The 17,891-nt window shown below is 37.5% G+C and overlaps 1 protein-coding gene across 1 annotated transcript in view; it reads right to left on the bottom strand.

Moving 5' to 3' along the window:
* The window catches only part of LOC131693746 (5-hydroxytryptamine receptor 1A), a 47,469-nt gene extending 29,753 nt beyond the window's left edge, over positions 1 to 17,716 (bottom strand). Inside the window, exon 1 of the mRNA XM_058981866.1 lies at positions 17,074 to 17,716. The gene's annotated coding sequence lies outside the window, so the exon portion shown is untranslated. The remainder of the gene's footprint in view (positions 1 to 17,073) is intronic.
* Between the last annotated feature and the right edge of the window lie 175 nt (positions 17,717 to 17,891).

Raw genomic sequence — 17,891 nt, 5'->3', positions numbered from 1 at the left:
GTGGTAAGCTCTGGTCATATTATAACACATTATGAAATGGAATGTTCACTTCATATTCGTCGTTTTATTATGCTAATTCCCAACAAAACTTATGGAAATGTTTTAACATTCCTCGATGAAACTATGTAAAACATTTTTTGATTTGTGACAATATTTGTTTTAGGAATCGGTATGGGATATGTCGTTCTCGACTGAACTATCAAAATTCCATTCAACTTCCTAGCTCGAGAACTGACACCAATCCGATCAGGTGAATACCCCCTGATATAATTTTAATTTTGAAAAACATCCCCCTTAGAGTTTGCGATTGCTGTTCCACAAAAAGTTAATTAACTTTTACCAAGAATCTCCCTCCAACGCCGAGCCCAAGAATCCGTAACAATGATTAGGCAAGAGTTAAAATGAAATACTTGTACGGCACACAAAGGTAGTGGTGAACAGCGTGGATGAATAAAATTACGCTGCCATTACGCAGTTACAGGATAGCGTCGGTTTTGAGAAAGTTTTAATTCAGCAAAGTAACACGTTTGTTAACTTTAGCAAGCCGAGAAAAGTCAGAGTTTGTTTGAGGTACGTAAATGTTGAAGTAAATATTTAGTCGAACCCAGTTGCAGTTAGGTACTGTGCGTGTAGAATCAAAGTCCGCCAATGGCTGTCTTGTTCGCAGAAGTTGAACGACAAACATATTTATTTTGAGCAGAAGTATTAAAGCTAATGGCGTTTTTGCTTGACCCCGAAACTGAGTCAGGTTCTAACTCCAACCCCAACAATTCATACATTTTGACAGCAGTTGAATAAAATTACTGAAAAAAAAACTGAATTACTGAAAATAAAATTAAAACTGACGCTTCAAGCAAAAACGACATAAGCCTCCATAAGCATTTAGAATGTTTCATCACAGATGACAGACGTTCAGGCTGGATTCGAAATGTGTGCTACTGGAAATTCAAAAGAAATCAGACGACTGAAATGAGTTTGGCAAGCTTTGTTTGTAGGTGGCGCAGTGATTGATGCGATGCAGATGGAATGTGACTGTCAAACTCGCATAGCAAAAAATTCCGGAGGTGGTAATAGTGAAACACTAATTTCCAACGTTTGTCAATTTCAAAGTTTACACTTTTTTATGAAAATTTTGTTCTAGCCTAAATGTCTGTTATCTGTGGTTTTATGCAACCTGTCAAGGAAAATATTATATTCCCGTAAAGCATTAGTCATAATCAAAGACCTTAAGGTTGCACAGAGAATGCGTAAAATTCGCAAACGAAAAAAGCAGTTTTTTTCCACACCGTATGTCAGATCTTCATAAAAATCAATCAGCGTATGTAGAATGTTGTTACTGTACTGCTGATTGATTTTTGTAAAGATCTGACATACGGTGTGGAAAAAAACTGCTTTTTTCGTTTGCGAATTTTACGCATTCTCTGTGCAACCTTAACGTTCTCGCTTTGCTTTGCTTCGGTGGTGTTAAACACATTGTGTGTAACACGATTTACGTAAGGAGAGTACCCCTCCAGTACCCAGCCGGACGGGATTGCTCAAATATTCTCATCTGTGCGTAAACCTGTGAAAGATGTTATCTCGTTGTGTTCCTTAGGTGAATCTCGACTTTACCTGAGAATAGGGTAGTGGCGAGAGCCAGGATCACCGTCTAGTATGTGTTACAATTCTACTCATAGCAGTCCCATTTCCGGTGGGATATTTACGTAAATAGGACGCTCAATGTGTGGAATATAAAGGAAAAAGGCGTGCCTTCGTGGAACTTAATCAAGTGAATTCACCTGGAATATGAGTTAATCGTAGTTTGAAAGACGCCGTGAAATGTTTGCCCACGGCGCCAGTAAGCTGACGTCTGGTAAACAAGATTTTACCAGGAACCGTGCAAACGATTTTCGTATTTGAATATGATTCCTTCAAGCAGATATTCCGCACTTTTAAATTTGAATTGAATTGACGGAAAATATGACCACAGAGAACAGACGTCCATCTTGAGTACAACAGTTGGGTTAAAATTAACGAGGGTGCGCACATAGCGTAGTTGGTAAATCGATTGCCTTGTACGCAGCTCACCCGAGTTTGAATTCGAATGTAATTGGAATAGCCACCAGGTCCACCAGGTATGCTACTAAGTTTTTGTTACAGTAAAATGTGTGAATGTTTAAATGTTAAAAGGGAGGAATAGGAGATTAGTGTGTACTGCAAAAGGTAAGCATTTGACAGCCCGCTTGAAAACAAAAGATCGCTGCACAATTTGCTTGAAAACAAATCCCCGGAAGAACGGGTGACAAAATAAAAATAGGTAGTCTGTTGACCGAGTACGGTCGAGAGCGGTGGTGTTTCTCCCCGCTGTTTAGTCGGAGAAAAGGGTGGATCGAGTACGGTCGGAGGCGACTTTTTTCCCGCGGAGGGATTAGAATAATAAAAAAAGTCCGTCCGGTGTGCTACCACGAAAACAAAAAAGGAGGAATTTGAGTTTTCTCTAGAGCCGGCGATTGTAAGGCAGAGGTGTCCGTTTGCAGGCGATAAGCGCGTGGAAGTTCTCGCGGACAGTCTCAAGGAACCGCGAAAGAAGCGGCCACCAATTTGCTCCATCGACGTCGAAAGTATTCCCTGTCGCAAGTGACACCTGAAGAAACGTAGTGTTCGATCGGAAAAGTGTCTGGGCGTGAAATTTTACCCGATCAGTTTTGGATACTTCTCTGGCCAGTAACGGTGGCAATCGCACCCGCACGAGAAGGCGAGCCGGGTAGTGTTTCTTTTCATGGTATTCCGCGTGGTCGTTTTGGAGTGATTACGCTGCTGACTGCTTCAGGGATTAAAGTGAGGTTAAACAGTTGAAAACTCAGACAGTGCCTCTTTCCAGCGGCCCCAAACACGGAAGGCCTTGCATCATACGGAGAAAATCAGCTTGGAAGTAAAACAACTGTTTGTGGGCGGCGTGCGGCCACGGAGGAAGCAGAACCTGAATTCTAGTGTCGGACGGAACGCATCGGACGATAGAAACGGCTCGACGGGGCGCAGAGACACGGACGAATTTGAGAAGCTCGCCATTTTCGGAAAGTCACACCGGCGACGTGCGCATTGGCTTCCTGCATGGTCTTGTGATGACGACAGCGATTATTAGGTAAGCGTGCACACCTTTCATAATCTCACATTCCCTGATTATTAGCCTTTACCACTAAATACATGATTAGGGATTATTATTTATTCATACTAGTTTTGGGTTGAAAGCCAATTTTGTTACAATGTGTCACAATTTTGTTACAATGTGATACAATTCTGTTGCATTTTGTTTGAACTAGGTCAGCTTATAAACACTCATAGTAATAGACTCGCGGATGCAAAAACCGCAAAACTGGCAACTAGAAAAATAAGCATGTTAAACTGGCAGCAGCCAAAAATGCGCAGGCTCGAACGTGCTCAACTGTATTCGATCATCTGTTTTTATCAGCATAATTTTTCAAGTGGTTCAATATATGAATCAATAGAGAAGTTATACGTTTTACACTGAGCAACAAAAAATTAGGAAAAGAAAAAAATCCAATTTCTTCAAAAACACAAAGTTGATTGATGCTTTTTGTATAGTTATAGTGAACACAATAAATATCTTTCTAAACAGCATTGAAAAATACTAATACGAACATGAAAAGTGAAGCCTATTGTGAATAACAAAATACTTTTTTTTTAATTAAAATCGCAATACTTGTTCTGCTTGTTTGCATTGTATGACGTCATGCTCGTTTGGATCCGGATTTTGACAGTTCGTTTGGCTCGATAAAAGTACCTTCGCTGGTCTACACAGCAAAAAGAATTGTAATAATAACTGATGCGATGTCCATCGATGCGCATGGAATTTAGATGTAATGATAAATCAATCACAATATTGTGCTGTTTTATACGCAATTATACATCTATCATCTGATATCACATAAAACTATGTAATGAGATTATTACACCATTTTTAATGGATATTGCCTCCGTATTTGTATGATATTGCAATGAAAATGATGTACGAAACTCTTGCCTTCGAAATCATGTAATATCAATCTGCTGGGTGATTGTTCTGTTTTTCGGTGTAAAATTGTTCAATAATATATTTGTGTTATCACACGATATGGTGCAACATTATAAACAAAAATATGCACATCAATCGTTCCATCAAATGTTTTGTGATATTACACGCATCGACGCTACATTATTGTCTCTGCGCGATATTGTGTTAGAATACAGTCACTTTTACACAATGATGATGGTATTCTGTTGTGTGTGTCTCTGCTCTGCTGTCGCTTTCGCGAAATTATTCATCATAGAGGTTTGTATTTAATTTCGCACGAATTCGTTTTGATTTATTATCAATTTTTAATTAAATTTCATGGAAATGTTTCATACAATTTGTTAATTTTCTTGCTACTAATTATTGTATTGTGTGTGCGTTAGAGTACTGAAATAAAATCGGACAAACACAGTAGCCTAAAATATTCTCCAATAAGCAGACCTGGTTTTCACGAACTTGCCATTTCATGCTCGCTACCGGTGAGACTGGCACCCTCAATATCTTCCGACTGATCCCGGATATAGATCCAAACATAATAAGTGGATTAAGTTTTCCAGTGAGTATTTCGTTGATTACTAGTGTGTTCGTTCACTGTTATTAATTTCTTTTAGCTGTTCATCCAACCATCTAGAAGCAAGAATTTATGGCTAGATACCTGGTTCGCAACGCCTTCACAGCCTTCTTGATCAACCTTTGGTCATACAGTCCGTATATCTCTAACCTGAAGATACATTCGTTGCATTACTTCGAGGGTGACTGGACGGGTAATTGCCATTCGTTAATAGTTTATAATGCATCCGGATAATCGCTGGACTGTTGTGGACGAAACCTGTTGGTGCTGCTGTTTAGAAAGTAGTTATGATGAAAATGATGTGCAGCATGAGAAACATGAAACCTGCGAATCAGCTGATCGCTAAGACTCCGATCCTTGCTTCGTATGTTTTTGAGTTTAAATCCGAAAAGAGCATCAACAATGTGAGTATGATATGCTTATGTGAAGGATGAGTTTAAACTAACTTAATTGCTATTTACAGTCGTATAGCAGTTTGGCTGGACACCTGCACGATGGTCGATCTGGCGCTGAATATTTAACCGAGCTCTTCCGGTAATTTGGAGAATGAGCTGTTAAACGATTGGTTGCTTACAAGCGGTTACTATCAGCAAACACGGTTTATTAGTCCAGAGCGCCAGTTTGTTGATTTGCCTCAATCGGAGCGTTCTACCTTATGCGGTTAGTCTTAATACTATTGTGAGGAAAATCTCCCAACAAAAACATCGATTTTAGCAACACAAGTGCGCTTTTCGTGGCTAACGATTAACTCACGACGAAAATGATTGCGATTCAGTATTCTCCAGCGCAACGTAAAGATTCGCGCGCCGTTTACGAAAATGTTCTATATTTAGCCATTCAGCATACTGAAGAATTTCTGTGCTGGTGTGATAAATTCATTTGCTGGTGCACAGCACAGGTGTGTCCTTTTTCGAGTATTGGCCAAGTTCAGTGCCGTCTCTCGTTATATCGGCTGTTTTTCAGTAGGAGATCCTATTGCACTAATTACTTCTTGAATGTATTCTTTGTTACCAGATTCTTATGAGTAAGCTCTTAGGCCGGATTTCAACAGCTTGGGGCTTTGCACCTTATATGTTTTTAATAACTTAGGAATACGAGTATTACGGAACTGGTTACATAAGACATGTTGATCATGTGTTACGTATTAGTTAAGGTGGGGCAGAAGACAAAAAAGTTTTTATCGAACTTTCTATAGAACAGTGACCGATTACTACATCCGTGTAATCATACTGCACCAGTTAATTTAGCATACCGTTTAGAGCCATCTAAGTAATTCTAGCCAAACATTACAAATGGTCCTAAGTGAAAATGACAGTTTCTCTTTGTTTACTTTCTCTTTCGCTAATAACTCGTCCGTTTATACGTTTGTTCATTAACTCTTAGCATAATATGCTAGTCGAAATCAGAGTTTTTCGATATATCCTGAAACAATTTTGAAAAGTTTTATGCTAACGCCGCAATAATCGAAAGAGAAAGTAAACAAAGAGAGGCTCTCATTTGCACTTAGGACCATTTGACATATTTGTCGAGAATTGAGGAAAACGTCACTCTATGAAAAGTGAATCCAAAAACCGAGGCAGTAAATAGGATCAACACCATATTTCTTGAGCGTTTTTTCAAAACGTCATATCTGCAATGAGTTACTCTCTTTGTTTACTTTCTCTTCTGTTAATAATTCGGTCACTTTAACATTTATCCCTCAGCTCTTTGCATAATATGCTAGCTAAAACCACCGTCTTTCGATCTGTACTGTAAAATAAGTGAAAAGTGTTATAGTGACGCCGTAAAAATCGAAAGAGAAAGTATAAACAGAGAGTAACTCATTGCAGATATGACGTTTTGAAAAAACGCTCAAGATTTATGTAGGCCAAACACAATGTAAGGAGATTTTTAAGGAGTTATGTCGCAGATTAGTTTGGGATATCTCCACTATGCGGCGCTTGGGCTTCAAAGTACTTGGAGATGAGAAGTCCTATACGCTGCTAAAAAGTCAATTTAGGATTCACTTGCTTGGCAGCGCTAGAGAGCGCGTATTTTTTTCTAGCATTATGATTTCAAACGGTGGTGGATTTGACAAAGTTTAATAGATGGTCAAGAACTACGCAATGGTAAACAAAATTTAACTGTGTTAGATCTTCGTATCAGCTTATGTAGAATGTTGTTACAGTACTGCTGATTGATTTTTATGAAGATCAAACACATGGTGTGGAAAAAACTGCTTTTTTCGTTTTCGATTTTTGCCCATTCTCTGTTCAACCTTAATAAATATAGCAATTTCTAATCTGTTTACACACTTTTGGTTAGATAGATTGTTGCACTCGTGCGATGGATTGGCATGCTGCTCGGTTTTCTTTTTTTATTGCATTCTCTTTTAGCCTTTTTGTTAGTTGGACAATTATGCGTAGAAAATTCAACAATGAGACAAACAGTCTTGGTATTTTTTCACGGCGAACAAACTGTATGATTTGTTTTGTGAAAATATACTTTGAAAAAGACTGTTTGATGAAAGAAAGTGGAAATGCTCAAAAAGTAACCCAGGACAATTATGCGTAGAACGGCAGCATGTATAGCTCTCAGGAGACTTTGTTTTATACTTTTTAAAGGAAAGAATCTTAGTATTTGATTGGAAATATGTACGTTTATTGAAAAATATGAACAGTCGATAATTTGGGATAATTTGTCTCCATTTTTTGTGCCTATTTTTAATAATATTTCTGCTCTGCCTCATATTATACGGTTTTTGTGGTGTGAAAAATCTCAGGAATTAACCATTGCGATTTTACTCAGATTACGAGAAGGTTTGGTTCTAGGGTATTTTGTCATTTATATCAAATATTAAAACATTTTCATGCATAAATCTCTATTATCCCCAAATCATTTTTTTTAAATATTTCTCGTTGAACGTGGAATATCCTCAGGAACAAATTGGAAATGGATTTTTATCAGTAAAATTCAGAAACATTAAAGTTTTGGACATTTAGTCTCAATAACATTATTTTTTCATTAAATAGCATATATCAATAAATTATTCAATTCCCTATTCCTAGTGTAAAAACGCTCAGGTATCACATGATAGAAAATTCATATAAGGTAAAGTACGAGAGGTTCGAGTAATAGAATTTAATGAAAATCGTGTTTCCAGATTAACAAACTAAACATAACTGCCAACAAAACTAATGTTTCTGAAATTTACCGATACATCAATCTACTTCCATTTTTTTCCTGAAAACCCTGAAGAACTTCTAGCAAGGTACATTCGATAAAAATTGATTTTTTTTGTTATTATAAATTGTTCATTTAGGCCAAGATGCTGTAGCGAGGCTGCTTATTCGTTTTTTTTTTAAGTACACCGCACGTGTTAGTGGGGGAAGGGAAAGCCGTATTTCGCCGCAAAGAGGGCCTCAATGGGGCTGAGGCTGTTCGAAAAGATGAAATAATGGTCTGCGTGCAAGGTGTCAATGATCCCAAGAGTATACTGAATGGCAACTAATTCTAAGACGTAAATTGAAGCAGGATCACTGAGTTTGAATGAGACGGCAACATTTTCATTGTAGATACCGAACCCGTTAAGAATTGATCCACCAGTGCAGAACATTTTACCGCAGTCGACTTGATGGTATTTATTATGAAAAATATGTGGGATCACTTGTGGGCGAATGTGATCCAGGATTCCACAAATCTCTTCCTTCATGGATGTGTCGAAAAGTACAGTTGGATCAGAAGTATCTCAGAGATGAGCACGGTTAACGCAATACGAAGATCGATTTTAAGCGGAAGGACGCCCGCCAGCACTTCTAGACTTGTCGTATGGGTCGAGTCCATGCAACCCAAGGCAATGCTCAAACAGCGATACTGGATTCCGGATACAGGACAGCATTTTAATCGGTTGATACGAGTTGTGGTCGGAGGCTGGTTTCCCTAGTTTTTGGATGGCGATGACCTTCACTTGCCTCCAGTCACGAGGGGCAATATTACGCTCAAGAAACTTATTAAATAAATTGAACAAGCGTCTCTTACCACAGTCTGGCAGATTCTTCAACAAGTTGAATTTAATTCTGTCTGGCCCTGGGGCTTAATTGTTACATGATAAGAGAGCAAGTGAGAACTCCACCATCAAGACAGTGCATCGTTCGCGGTGTCGTCAGAGGACGCGGCGCGGTAGACCTTCTGTGTCGGGGCGGAATCCGGACTAATCTTGGTGAAATTGAATAACGGCGCCAGTGACCAAGTCTCTTAACTTTCATCAAATTTTGTTCAACTTATCTCTGCCTTTGATTGTTGTTTGACAAGCGACAACTTCGATGCCTGGCGTCGAAGGGAGGTTGATTCTATTGAAGGAGTAGTGGAAGTTGAGATTTATATTAGAAGTTAGCCATGTTTCACACAGGGAATATGCATCACAATAGCAAGTGCTTTAATGAATGAATTTTGGGGATAATAGTTCTGCAATTCTACTGTAAAACAGTAATCAAATCCGTGATTCCATTTAATAAGTCAAGGAATACGATCACTGTAAGGAGAGGCCATTGTTCAGTCAACTGTTTTTAAAATGTAATTCCTGCTCATTTCCGGCTGAACTTTACTGGGAACCAGATTCAAAAGATGTCGATTCACCTTTGTTTCGTGAGGTAGCGCATTGCAATAACAATTTGTGCTACAATTCCTTACAGGTAATAAATATCACTCATGGGACTGTTTATTTGTAGTGCTTTACTATAGTCTCTGCTACAGTAAGAACCTTCGTGCTGCCTAAAACAATAAACCACACCGGAGAGAACAAAACGCACTTATTTCTCGGTATAACGTTCGGTTACGAATGGAATAATTTATTGTAGAATATTAATGATAGATGGATGAGAAAATGATAAAATTAAATATGGATGACAAAATGCTCTAACCCCCTTTTTAATTTAACTAAGGTTGCAAAGGTTCCGATTGAAGTTTTCACGTTAGAAAAACTGCGCAGAGCGGCCCTTGTCTACCTATATCATGTGAGGTATTGCTTAAAAGACGAAAACAGTATCAATTTGCCCCAGTCTTCACTACTTCTTTAACCCATTATAACCCAGCGATGTTAAAACTTTTGATAATTTATAAAATACTTCGTGAGCCCTCATATTATGCCGAATTAAATATGGGAAAACTAAAATAACCACTTTGGAACGTTTTTTTTGTGCAAAAAACTAACTATGAAATTTCATACGCTAGGCTGATAGGGTTTCAAAAAATTATTACAGAGTAAATTCGGCTAATATCCTTATATTTAGCATAAAATCGAATAATATCTTCAACTTTGCGAGATCATTCATTTACCTGTTTTTTGATGATTTGAACACATCTCTCCTTTTTCGTGCCGTTTCGTCTCATGATTGGTTCGTTGCATCAAACCATTTTTCCCTCAATTTTTGCAATTATTTTACGAAAAAGAACATTTTCTTACAAGAATTTACATAAAAAATATTCTGGTTAGAACCAGGCATGATTTGCAACGTATTAAGCATTTGTTAACCTTGAATGCACTGATTCAATGTTAAAATCAGCGAGAAAGTTGTGAATCCCCTCCGGGTCCTAAAGAGGAAATAATTTTGCCCTAGGAAAAAAAAAGATATCGGTTCAGCCTAGCGTATGAAATTTCAAACCTTGAACTACCAGCAGAATTTTCGCAATTGTTTCACTAATTTCTTCCATTTTTTCGCACTGAGCCACATCTCTCGTGGCCATTCGTTCCCAATCCGAAACAAGAATTAGTGATTTAGAAGAGAAATTTAATAGTATGTATTGTTCATATTTTGGTTTGAAGTTTGTCCAACTTTGACATTCGAAAACACAATGGAACTTTATAAAAAAAAGATTAATGAGCGTACACATTATAAATTATAGAGTATTAATTAACGTTCAAAAGAAGACCAGAAGTTTAAAAACGCCTTTATTGTATAACAAGCATGATCCAGAAATGTGTTGTTTTTGCGTATGAAATTTCATACGCTAGGACATAATGGGTTAAAACCCAGTTAGATATACCATGTGTAGGAAAAAAACGTTAATCAATTTACTTCCATTTTGTTCCTGAAGATCCTGAAGAACTTCTACCAAGGTACATTTGATAGAAATTGATTGAAGAATATTTCAGATAGATGCATATGTAGTAAAAAATCCGAAGCACATTAGGTTTAAAATATAAATTGAGCTTGCTGAAAAGAAATTTTATAAGTATCGTGATCGGAATATATAAAATCTGCAGTGAAATCTATCCAGCACGCTCGAAATTAAGTTCATCTGGTGAAATATTGAAAGCCTCTTTATGTTTACTTTCATTATCGGTTATTACTACGTCACTATAAAACTTTCCTTTAATTTTAGTACAGATCGAAAGACTACGGTTTTGATCAGAATAGTCGCTTAAAGTCAATGTTGAAACGATTGAGTTATTAACAGAAAAGAAAATAAAAAAACGAATCTCGCCTTGTTACTCATATCCTACTGAAATTTTTCGCCAGAAATCATTTACGTTCGTTCGAAAAGGCAATCCGTTGTAATGGAGAATAAATCTGTTTGATTGGCTGGTCAGGTTTTTATATCTCATCCTTTTCGCATTATTTTATGGCATCCGATCGATTTTGCTCAAGTGCAAAGTAAAGGTTGGGCAAAAATTTGCGCCCAGAAACGCTTGAATCAATCATCTGTAATTTTCACAAGCCTTTATACTTGGATGAAAATTTTACAGCTTCACGCTTAAAATTTTGATACTTAGCGACCCTATTGTCGAATTAATAAACTTTAACTTAATTTTATGATAACTTGCATAAAAAGTACCTTTGGGATCTACAAATTGCTAAATTTTTGCTCATAAACAAAATATGTTACGACATTTTTAAATTTTGATTGATTCATCTAGAAATCTACTTAAACACTGGTTTTGACCCGCAGGTATAACATTAAAACCTTCAAACTTTGTCCTCAGAATTTAAAATTTTTTGTTTAGAAAACTTTCGAAAAAATATATCCTTTTTCCAAAATAATTAATTTGTATGTTCAAAAGCTATTTTCGTTGTATAGTATTAAAGCTTATAATGTCTACATCTCGAAGCTGGAAACTGTGAATTTTACATCCAATAAAAATAAGATTTGACAAAATTACAGATGCTTGAATCAAGCTTTATGGGGTGCAAATTTTGGCTCGGCGTTTATTTTGCACCATTTTACCTTATTGACCATTACATCGTAACATTTTACGCCCTTCGCCATTACATCGTTCGCTATTACGTCGTTCACTTCACATCGTTCGTTTTACGTCGTTCGCTATTACATCGTTCGTCATAACGTTGTGTCAAGCACATCATTCTTCAACACATCTTTGCTATTACATCATTTCGCGTACGTCGTTTCAGTATAGCAATCAGTCTTGTAATATTACAATATCGAATCTAGCGCCCAATCGTGTAATATCACAGTTCTCAATCTAAAGAGTGATGTGCATCGATTTTGATGTGATATCACAAGATTTTTTTTGCTGTGTATTACTATGAGTGTCTATAGGTCAGCTATATGTTTTTTTTTTCTCCATGTAATCTATTCCAGCCTTCCGTTGGAATGCTTATGCATATTTCTAGAATTCCCTGCCCAGAATAGCAGATGCATTTTTTGTCCATAGTAAAGTTATACAGGTTCAAAAGCGGGGAATAACATACACAAAATCTGTCACAACTCTTTTAAAACAAGCCACAGCGATTTCGTGTTCAGGGCAGTTGAATCTTTTATCACAATAAAAAAAATCTAAAGATTCAAATATTGAGAAATCCGAAACAAAAGTCGAAACGAATCGAGCAAAACATCTGACAAAGATGTGACAGGAAGCGTGCAGAGATCTTGGCCGTACATTTCTGACTGGATTCTGGATAAAAGTGAGCAGCATCGATTGGTTTAACCCCTTCTGTCAGCAACGGTTGTTGCATTTGAGCGAATTCGTTGCCAGAATTCTCGCACAAATCGCGCAAAATGCTCGCAGAAAGTCTGGCAGCATCAATTTCGCTTTGCTCAACTTTTGCTAACTTTCTGCTTGCCACACTGACCGGGTTAGTTCAATATATGGGAGCTGTCAAGTTGTCCCCGAGCTGTAGAAAACAAACCCACTGGGCTCATGACAGGTATAGACATCTGTCAAGTGTCACTTCGGTGAGTAGCAGAAACCACTTTTGAGTGGGTGAGCAATTAATTATAACTACCGAATTTCTTCCTGAAAACCTTTAAAATTGCAAAAATGCTTATCTAACCTTACCTAACAGGATATATGCAAGCCATCCTGCGAACGTGATACCGCTAAAACTTACCTTAAAGTCAGATACTAACCATACATTGCTGTTTATACTTACCGGGAGTGTCAATCTGATACGAAGAACAGGTTGAACGACTAAACGTAAGTGAACCCATAAAACTATATTACTAAAACTTAAATTTACTATATTATATTATTGCTATATAAAACATTATTTAAAATACATATTTAAAATACTATTAAGCTAAAATGTAATACCCTACACAAGAAAATTATAATCTCCCTATCAGTACGTCGGTCGTTTTATCATCGGAGATTTTTAATACAGCGCAAATTCGTTAGTTGGGTCACGACTGCGCCCCAACTAGCGAATCATATCCGTTAATTGGGGCAACTGACAGCTGGCAAAAATTACCCGAGGGAAACGCTGATTGTTTGTTTTCTTACGATAAAAAACAAACACAAATATTTTGCGGTTCACGAAAGTTGGTTGTTTCTTACCAGTTTAATGATGAATTGTACGAAAAAGAATGTCATTAGTGTTCTCTTTGCCATTAATTACATTTTTTACAATTCTTTCACATAACAAGGAAATGGATACGCCGCTGAAAAATAAACGATGAAGCGCAAGCATACTAAGTTGACACTAGCTAAAGTCATTTGAAAATGTGATTGAATACATCAGGGATAACCTCCAAGAAGTCAGCAATCAACATCTCTGCTACACAAACTAATTGATGCTAAATAAAAGAAGCGCATTACCTAACACATTTACAAATTTCATGTTTTTTGTTTTCGGAATAGAAATTCCAAAAAAAAATCTGTTGAATTTTAAGGGCATGTTCAGGAGCGTTTTATTTTGTATAGGAGTTTCAAAGTAGAACTGGAACTGAAACATTCACATCCCCAGCAGAGCGTTTTGTTTTATAATTTCGAACAGTTTTGTTTTAAAATTTAAAACTGTTATACGACTCCGTTCTATTTGTTGCTGATTTTAAAACACGTTTAGAACTGTGTTTTAAATACATGCAAAGTTTTCAGCACAGATACTTAGACCCGATAGACTGGGGAAAAATAAATTTGAATGCAGTAATGCTGAAGGAATGGTGAGACATGAATTTTAAACTGAATAGAACATCCGCTACAACTGCTGCTGGGGACAGCAAGTTCTAGTTTTAAAATTTTCAGTTTTATATAATAGAACTGTCAAAATTATGAATCTAGAACTGAAACACTCCTGAACATGCTCTAAAGTATGTTTTTTTAGATCTCCACAGAAATCAACCAATGAGTCCCTTGAAATAAATGACTTTTAAATGTCAATACCGTTTTGACTTTCAATTTTGACATAAGAGTGTCTTTTAGTTGGGGCATGCCCCAACTAGCGAACACCCAACTAGCGAACCCCCAACTAACGAATTTGTGCTGTATCGGAATGACCCTTTCATGCACGTTGACCTAAATTGTCAACAAGCTATATTTTCGAGTCAATACGTCGATTTGAAGAATGCAAATAACTACAAAATATTAATATATTTCTAAGGAACGTATATCACTACATAAATGGATGATCTCATGGAATGGTGTCTGTTTTATTTCATATTTGAAGTTGATTCATCAGAAAATGGAATGATTAGGGATCATCCATAAATGAAGTAGCATTATATGGGGGAGTTTTGTATTTTGTGATGATGTGTGACGACAGGGGGTAGGGGGTCATATCATGCTACGTAGCTTTACCCGTTTCATCTAACTAACATAGTTTTTTAATTTTTTAAATTTTTTACGCGGTCAAAAGGGGCGGGGAGATTTACCTTCAGGCTACGTAATTACCAGGGGGTATTTAGGGGTTTTGACGAAATGCTACAATGGGGGAGGGGGATGTTAAACATCACTGAAAAAATTCTACGTCATTTATGGATGATCCTTTAGTAGGGTCGAGATGAATTGACGAGTGTCTACTCTTATATATTTTTTTGCATTTTCAGCTAATTTACTTTGAAGAATTGCAACCTTAACCATTCGAAATGAACCAAACACTTATGGCAAACACCATCATTAAATATAATTCCATTTTCGCAAAACACCAACCTCTACCCTATGTATATGAACAACCCCTCGCCGCCCTATGTTGCTTTATGCATAAATATATAGCAGCGAAAACGTCTTTTGCCACCGCAGCCAACCGACGTCCAGCTGAGATTATGATTAAATGCATTAAACCATTCCCTAGAATGTGCCAATTTCGGTCTCTGGTAGGATAAACATTCAATTATCGATCCAGTTTTGCGATGTGTTGACATCCAAGTATCGCATCAAAAATGTCCTGCTAAGATTAGCACGACTAAATTAAGTGACCACGGCTAAATCAAGGGCACCTAATGATTCTGGGCGTATGATTCAGTAATAGTGGTTCACCCAATGCATGACCTAGCAGAATTCTCCAAACTTTTGCTAAATTCGTTATTGTGTCAAAATTTCCTAAACAGGCCACCCAAATTAGGAGAAATTACTATTTCATGCATGATCCAATTTTCAGTAGCATTTGGCATTGCTAAATCAAGTTCAGATAAATTCCACGAAAAAAAAAAAATTTCCAAAATATTGACATTTGAAGATTTTAGTCCGTGTATTTTAAAAAAAATGTTATGGACGAGCTGATAAACCGATTTTAACAAACTAACCACCAATGAAATTATCTTAAAATACAGACTGTTTGTTAATTTTTCCGATCCGTTATAATTTTGCATATTTTTTAAACAATTGTTTATAACAAAATGAAATAAAAAGGTGTTCTGGACTTCGTTTTTGTCGAAGAAAAAACCGCATCTTGTACTATTAGTACCCAGCAACATGCGCCGTGAAAAAAAGATAGCCCACCATGTGAAACTAAGTTATTACACGATGAACAACACGGCATCACAGAGAACAGACATCCATGATCGAACAAAAATATTTAAAAAACGTGTGTAAACATTAATATACGATAAACACTAGCGCCGCCACACCAACCTATCCCAACTATCCGTCAAATCCATTCCGGAACCGGTTCGAAATCCTGAATAGATTCAGTATGGAATCTTGCTCAAAGAAAACAACCTATTCCGACTCTATCGGTTGATGCATTTAAGCTGGAACTCATGCTGGAAGTCCGAACCGGTTCCGGACTAGTTAGACTGGGTAGAGGAATAACCGCTGTCAATTCTGTCGAACTCAGCCACAAAAAAACATGCCAGTAGCGCACCTGGTTAGGATATCCCAACTACCTTCGAAACTGTTAGAGATTGTACACAAGTTGAATGCTGAAGATGGACGTCTGTTCTCAATGACCGCACGCTGATTTCTAACAGCGAATTGAAGGCGTAAACAGCATGCGTTGCCACGACCCTGCATGGACCAACACGGCTGTTGCAGATTTTGTCGCATTATCAAACGATAAGTGGAAGCAGGGCAAGCAAGCGTGATAGGCATTTATTCAGCCTATAACTTTGAATTTAAAGCGATAACATATACATCTTTATACATCAATCGATTGCAATAATTGCGCAGGCTACAATTTATGTTTTGCATTATATTCAATATTCAATAATATCATAGGAATACGAAATTCGAATTCAACGCAATGAAATATTTCTAATGAATTAACACAATTGACGTAAATGATTCCGAAAAAATCGGGTTTTGAGAGAATTTTCATTTGGATTTTAGACAAAAGGTATAGTAGTAATGGTTCAAATTGAAATTCTTTCGGTCAATTACTGGTTATTGAGATTTTCAATAACTCCTGAAAATGTTGGGGTTCGATCGGTTCAAGGGCTTTCGAAATATCTTGTTCGCCGCAAAGTTACTTTTCGAAAAAGTCAATACTAAGATAATTTCGATCATAGTTGGAAGTATACACGCACGCACTCAAGAGGTGGCGTGCTATTAAGAGCTGTAGTTTGAGTTCTAGTGCTCAGATCGCCATGGAAATGTGAGAAAACATATGAAAATTTCCACGGTTACATATATAAACCCTTAATAAAAGACACTTCACCGAAATCCTGTAATTCCTCAATGATGAGAACTTTTACCAGTTTCCGCCGGATTTTTTAAGGACACTAAGTTAATATCGAGAAATTAAAATTGTTCTCAGATAAAGTGATAATTTCGCAAACCCAAACGTAGCACTCAACTTACCACTTCGTCCGTAATCACTAACTTCTAGCGTCAATTAGACCGGCGATGCCAGTAGGTTGTTCTGAGGCGTTTATACCGACACTTTCAAACTAGCCTACGTTACTGAAATAACTCGCTTCATCGTTCTCAGATGATTGATCCTTTCGCTTGCTATCACCGCACACGTGGAAGAACTAGGCTTCAGAAAAATTTACAAACTGTTTACTTTCTACTTAATTGCAGTTCACTCTTCCTCATTGCAACCATTTCACAGGTATCACCAATATCCGGCGCCGGACAAACAAACTCCGCACACTGAAACGAAACAAGGATCCAACGATGCACGTGGTGCACCATTATAACTATTGTCCGGTCTGCACTTTATTATGTCAACAATTACTTAATTTCCTCATTGTTTCTCCGCTAATGGCACTGACAAAGGTTTGTTTCACCAAATGTAATTTCCTCAATCACAAAACTTTACGGCCCCGAGTATCACACGAATAGCACGGTCTGCTAAATATCCTGTTCGGTCGCTAATTTCCGTTTATTTTTCCAACCATCACTCAGCAGTAGCGAACCAAAAATTCCCATATTCCTCGCTGTATCCTAACATCCAACGGACGGTTGTAGCCCGTTCCGATCTGCTTGGAACGGTAGTCAACGAACGACTGAACTGTTTCGAACCGGAGCGCCCATCAGGATGGAAAATGCCGGTGGAAAATATGCGCTGCCCGGTGATAGCTACCCACCTACCAACCTGCAACAGTCATAGAGGAAAAACGGAACATCACGCGGCAGAGAACAGAGCAGGGCCCTGGGCGAGGTGGCGAGGACCA

Source organism: Topomyia yanbarensis, chromosome 1 (assembly GCF_030247195.1).
Source record: "Topomyia yanbarensis strain Yona2022 chromosome 1, ASM3024719v1, whole genome shotgun sequence".
Taxonomy (NCBI): domain Eukaryota; kingdom Metazoa; phylum Arthropoda; class Insecta; order Diptera; family Culicidae; genus Topomyia; species Topomyia yanbarensis.
Note: the sequence above shows the minus strand (reverse complement) of the source record. Positions and strands in the feature narration are given on the sequence as shown.